The sequence below is a fragment of the Sinocyclocheilus rhinocerous genome, unplaced genomic scaffold, assembly GCF_001515625.1.
Source record: "Sinocyclocheilus rhinocerous isolate Xijiao unplaced genomic scaffold, SAMN03320098_v1.1 scaffold192, whole genome shotgun sequence".
Lineage (NCBI taxonomy): Eukaryota > Metazoa > Chordata > Actinopteri > Cypriniformes > Cyprinidae > Sinocyclocheilus > Sinocyclocheilus rhinocerous.
Genome location: NW_015627892.1, coordinates 2,251,265 through 2,258,289, shown reverse-complemented (window position 1 = coordinate 2,258,289; position 7,025 = coordinate 2,251,265).

Sequence of the window (7,025 nt, the reverse complement as noted above, 5' to 3'; positions counted from 1 at the left end):
GTGGGCCAGCGTTAACGAGACATGTCCCACAATTCAATTCAACAGACATTTCCCTGCCCATCATTTCTCACCCTCTGGTGTTTATATTTGGCTTTATCATATGATTTATAGCAATCAAAATATCATAAAAATACAAATGTCAATAATGGTGGATGTTTTATGTGCTAAAATTAATTATGTTGTGGCAAGAAAGGGAATGATTTCTTGAGGGAATTTTAAGAGTGAAATATTCATTATAAAGTGGACAACACCAGTTGTAAATTCTCTGACATTCATATAAATTAGGTTAATTTAAGTAATAGTGATTAAATTAGAGGGTAAATATACTGTATGTTACGAAAGGTAACTCATTGGTTTATATAGCCTTGCTTTGTTTCTTTTTAAAGATTTCTTATTACATTTTATTACATGTTTTATTACATTAACATTTTATTGCATTATATTACCAGTAACATTACATCATATTACCAGTTTCTTTTTGGATTTCTTCAAAGTGTGAAATGGAGCTGATAATTCAGCTGGGCAACTGCCATTGAAAGGAAAGGGAATGTTAACAGATGGTTTTCTTCAGGTGTTGTAGACCTTTTTTCTTAGAAATGTTTAAATGAGACCTCCACCACAGTGTTTATTGGTTAGTTAATGTTTTTCTTGACTTCACTGTTTAAGTGCATTTTCTGTTCTTTTTCTTTGTTTTTGTGGTATGTGACTGATGAAAGCAAAGCAACAGTGCTCACAGCGCTGGAGCAGCAGGTGATTGAGTCCACCTCAGTTTGGTGCGGAGATATCCATCCCTCTAATAGGTCTTATTCAGGGTTCGGTCCTGAGGGAGATCAACAGGGAAACAAGCCTAGTCCAAGGCCTCCAGTCATCTTCACAGGTCCTCTGTCCTCTCTTTCCCTCAGCTCTCTGTGGACCTCACTGAATCCTGGTGGAGGAGTTTATATGAGCTGCCAATTTAACTCAGGTTCACATTCTAAAATGTTTTCCCCCTGGTCAAGATGGTAAGGAGCAAATTAAGGGTATGAAGAAAGAAAACAAGACAAACAAGAGTAAGAAAATGAAAGAGGAGGTAAAATAGTTTAAAACAGTGTGCTTCCTTTAACCATGTTTTGTCCAAAATCTAAGGCACTGTCTCATGAATCCTCCACAGATAATCAGTCCCAAATTGCACTGTCAGCATTTTCATTCAAGATTTTAATTGAGTCAACGTTATTGATAGAAAACATGTGATATAAATAAAAATATGCTCTTTTACACATTATTTTTGTGGGCTAGTTATTTCTGGGCTTAGTAACATACCATTAATCACGTTTATTTACATGGATGACCTCCTCTGTATCCACCCCAGTGTAAAGATTGATTTTGAGGAATTGGGAAACATTATTTGGTAAGCTAACACAAATCTTAATTGAATTTTTCCTGCTATAGTTTGAAAATTTGAATTGTATTTTGCTAAATGAACTCAATCTGACCTGGAATTTTGGAGACCCCAGGAAACTGGCCACATTGGTCCATAATCAAGCCCTGTTTTTGTGACATCACTTATCACCTCTCAAATGATCTTACTGCATAAAACAAGGTTAAAAAAAACTAAATTTGTCATTTTGAAAGACTGCATACTTCAGGACCCCTTCCCCCCATCTCTAACTAACCTTGCTCCCTGTCTCTCAGCCTCAGAGGAGAACAAGAACAGGCTCTCCTTCAGTGCTTAATTGGAATAGGGTGGACATTGTGTGCTCATCAGAAAGGGAGAAAAAGAAAAAGAAGGACAGCTAGTGCAGCGAACACTTAAAGTGTGTCAATCTGAGTAATTTTAGATATTTCCTCTCAATGAAATGATTAAAAGAGCTGAAGGACAAGTGTTTTCTGCACACTCAAATAACTGAACAGAAGGCCCGAGGGAATACAGAGGCCTGGGTTCACGGTGAACTTATTCTTTCTCATTTTCGCAGAGTCCTCTAAATCTGTGGCTCTCAGTTGGTTTTGCTTCATATTTGAACATCAAGGTACCAATGTATTTTATTGAATTAAATTGAATTTCGGGTTGTTTATGTTTTTGATTTGTTGATGGTGACATCTGGCTAGTTCAACTTTCAAGTTTCAGGTAAATTGCACCAAAAAATAAGTCCTGTTTGGATGCACAGCCCTTGACATCAATAACATGAGATATATGTAGCATTTTTAAAACTATTTAAACAAATATTTTTCCCAATAATAAAAATTGTCATTTACTCACCCTCAAACTTGTATGATTTTGTTTGCTCTATATTCAGTGTTTCTGAAGCGTTGCTAATTTCCCTCTGCCATAGCATCAAATCTCATTCAGCTTTGTGCAGATCCAAGATGCATTTCACCACATTTCTGAAAAAATTCTCTTTTTTGTTCTACAGAAAGAAGAAAATGACAACATTTTCATTTTTGTATGAACTGTCCTTTTAAGATTATAAAATGGTTTAATGATTTAATTTTCTTAATTTTGGCAATATATTTTTATATTTCAGAAGTTATAATTTAACTAATTAGGTTTTACAGTGTGTCTTTGAAGGCAGTAGTGTAACCCTTATCTTATTCAATCATTTGATTCAGGTCTTTGAACAAGAGTATCAGATAAAGATTAATCAATTCACTCACTTTCATCAGCTCAGAGTTTATCAGTATTTAAATATAAATATTTGTATGAGCCTCTTTGACAGTTACACAATATATGCCCTTTATTTCATTTGAGATGTGTTCACATCAATTCAGGTTTTATGCGCTGCTTTTAAAAGGTTTATGAGGATTGTTTTGCATCTTCCTGTTGTTTGACAAGTTTGAATTTAGTCCTATGATCAGTGACACACAGCATGAATATTCATATCCATCTGAATACCTGAAGAAATAATTAAAGCCTGTTTTGTTTCTTTCTATAGCAACAGAATCAGTTCAGTGCAAATTTGGAGTTTCGATGCAAACTCTCTTGCCAATGCAACAGGGTGTTAATTTTACACAGACCTACTGTAAATTATAAGTCTAAATTCAAAAGGAGTGATGCACAGAGATTTGAGTGTAAGAGAAGGGGGAAAAAGTATTAAAAACTGCAGACAAGCAAAACTTTCTTTTGTTCTTGGCACTCAGTTTTAAGCTGATAGATGCAGACCAAATTTAAACCATTCACATCTTCATATTTAACTGCTTTAGTGCTTTCTTGAGCCTATTAAAAATTGATCTTTGGAAATTCTACAGTATGCAACCTCCCAAACGCACACACATAAAAGGCAAGCAAATGCGAATTTAGTTTTTCTTTAATTAGAGCACAAGGCCTGAGGCACAGGGCCTATCACAAGGCACAGAGTGAATTATCAACGGTTTACATTACCTGGGGACAGGATCCTAATTGCAGTACGTCCAAACACCTTGGTTAGAACATATCCTAGAGAAAAGGCAGAAGAAGAAAAAGCGATGCAACAACATTCAAAGGAATAGCCTTTGACCAAAGCTTTCAGACTAACTCAGAGGCCAAGATTTGTGTCAGAAAATAGGGATGTGGCTAGAAGGGATACAGCAAAAACCAGAAGCTAACAATAAATTGAATTTTCTGCCTATTAGATTGTGTTTTATTAACATCTACATCTACCCCAACCCTAAACCTTACCCCTTACAATAATGCAAAAATAGTAATTATTGTTGTACAGTGTGAGAAAAAATTACGCTATATTGATGTGTGCATGCCCAGTAGTTTTTGCTGTATCCCTTCTAGCCTTAACCAGAAAATAGGGGAGGAAAAACAAGAACTGAAAACCAAAAAAACATCCCGACCTCTACAGACCTATTCAGAGCAGAGAAAAATCAAAGAATCTGTTTCAAATCGCTCATTAGTCTGTCGTCTCTGCTGTTAGATGTCATCCTCTCCAAAACCAGTCAACTGAATCTATAAAAACTAATGTGGCTGTAATAAACAATACATGATGTACAGATCAAAACAGAGGCCATGGGGTTTCACTGCTTTTCTGCTCTGCTCTGCTCCAAGAAACTAAAAGAACATGATTGCTCTCTAAAGTTTTTCTGGGCACAAACTGATGGTGGTATTTGATGATATATGATGCTTAAGTATGGTAAGATGGTCACAATTAAAATTCCAGGAATTTGCCACCTGTCACTGTACAGGGAAAAGTGGATTGAAATGAATTTATAATACTATTATAAATAATTTTTTACCAAAGATCATTTCTGCACATTGCTTTTAGGGAAAGCAGCAGACTCAAGAAAAAAGGTTGTTTTAGGTTGTTTTCTCCACTAATGGTAATTTAATGTGTGTCATACAGTATGAGCCATGCAGTCATCATATCGTGTGCTATAAAAATGATATGTTGATCACCACCTGTTTTTTCTTTCTTTATTTTATTTTTTTCTCAATGGTAGACCTCGGCAACTCTTACTCTTGTGCTATCACTCTTTTTAGGCCCTTTACGGATTTTCTCCACGTCTGTGGGCAGATATAGACGTTTATCTCGACGGGGTGCATGCATTAAGGAGAGCTAAACAGTTTTGACATGCCTGTGTCACTGACTTTCAAACCGCTTTCTGGGGTCGCACTGCGTGTATAAAGTGATTTTTTCTTTCTCTTACTAGACCAAACGCATGTTTGCAATTGCATGTGCATATTTTATATGGGCTGACAGAAGACATTAACAAATGTGTTCCCCCATGCCGATTACTGTAACAGCATGTGGCATGCCACAATGAGCTCCTGGTGAAAATGAGTGAAAGAATATGACAAGAATCAAAGAGTTGAGAGTTCAAACAAAAGATAGATTAAAGTAGCAGCATGAGTGCAATCAAAATATAACTTTTAATAAATCAAACCAAATTTCTACTGCACATCTTTGGATGCATAGCAGGGACAGGTGAATTTGGTTCCAATTTTTGTTTTAATTTCATTGGGCAGCGTGAGTGTGTCTCTGATGAAATGGAAGATATGTTTTCTTTATTTTAATAACTGACTTTCAAATATATAAATATATATTTTGAATTTATTTGACATATTTTAAAATATATTTTTGTCTTTCCCCACAGCACTGCTTTACCTCTGACTGCAGACCCTAGTTTTGAAAACCCTGTTCCAGAGAATAATGCTGGTCTAGGTGAACATGCTGCATCTTTCAAACGGAAATGGAATGGATTGTCAAACAAAAAGATTATTGTTATTATTGTATATTTTTGTCTTTCCCCACAGCACTGCTTTACCTCTGACTGCAGACCCTAGTTTTGAAAACCCTGTTCCAGAGAATAATACTGGTCTAGGTGAACATGCTGCATCTTTCAAACGGAAATGGAATGGATTGTCAAACAAAAAGATTATTGTTATTATTATTATAATTATTTTTATTGCATTTATCATTGTTATTTTATTTAAATATTTTTTGTATCACATGTGCTAGAATGCCATTCTGGTCCAATTTAACCCATGGAGATAAATCACGAAACCATAGCAACACTAGATGGCCCATAATAAAGTGAGTGCCTGCTCTTGGTGTTTGCTTTTCACTATCTCATTTTTAGAGGACAGCTAATGGACCATACAAATATTCAGTCTCATTCCCCCTGATGGAGTCCTCTGTAGACACTGCCTATTAAAAGGACAACTGTGACTTTTTGTCGCTTGTCCTGAGGGAAAGAGGCCTTGGTGTCGCTTTTATAGAGCTCTGAAATATTTAAAGCATCATCATGTCTATTGCGCAAAGCCTGTTAAACATTTAACCCCATTAGGCAAGGTCAAACACACAAGCATGCACATGCGCACAGTGTAATCAGGCCACAGTGGGACAAATTACGTACATATTAACAAGGGCTTTAAGTCTATTGTGTTGATGCTTTTTTCTCAGCAGGTGCTATTAGAGGAGCTTTGAGTGTGTGTGAGAGTGTGTGGCAGGATGGGAATAGCCTTCACTGTGAAGTGCAGCAGTGAGGCGGTGTCGGACTTTTTCTTTCGGTCGGCTGTCCCAGACGTACTGTAATCTCAACTCGTGGCCCTCTAGCACTATGCATATCATGCTCTTAGTTCATTGCTGTAAGGAGTCATGTTTAATCAGCATCATTATTGGATTCTAACCATCTATTCCAGTCTCGTTACAAGAAAGACAGATACTTTTTGATATTGTGCCACTGAAATATGGTGTTAATCTTCTGAACTGGCTGACAAAATGACACTATGAGTTTTCAGATCTCTGTCCTGTGGTGGTTGAATCGAGCTGTTAAAGATTTTTGACAGCCATCACAGTCCAGTCCTCTAAGTGAGTGCAGGAATTCCATTGGGAAAAGACGTCCAGCCAGTTTAGAAGAGAGAATCAGCTGCACTCTTATAATTAAATGGCAAATTTATATTTGGGGTCTAAATAATTATGAATTAAAAGTGTGACCAGATCAAAATCAAATCTGAGCATACTAAATTATCACTGGAAAGAAAATCCTCAGAGATTAGGGTTCATGGCAGGCACATTTGCAGTTACGCTTATAGAGTTTCACATTGGAGATGCTTATGTATGTTTTTATTTATGAAAGTCATTGAATTAAAGACTACAGTACTATCACAGGTAACAAATTTCAATGAACATTTACACATTGTTATATATATATATATATATATATATATATATACAGGGGCGATTCTATGATTTTCATTTTAGGGGGGCTCAGCCCCCAATGAGGGTAATAATAATAAAAAAATATATATAAATAAAAAAATGTTTGACTAATAGGGATGGTTTACTAAACTTAGCTAAAGTATGCAAACCTCTTTGCACATGCACTGTAATATGTATTATATTGAAAGTTAAATTTTCAAATGAAAATGGCAACGTGATCGTTTCATAAAGTATACAGTTTCATTTTTAATGAAAAAAAAGTGGCCTAGCAAAGTTAAATTTTCAAATGAAAATGGCAACGTGATCGTTTCATATGCGGTTTCATTTTTAATGAAAAAAAAAAGTGGCCTAGCAACGCCCATGTATATATATATATATATATATATATATATAGTCAGGGCTGTA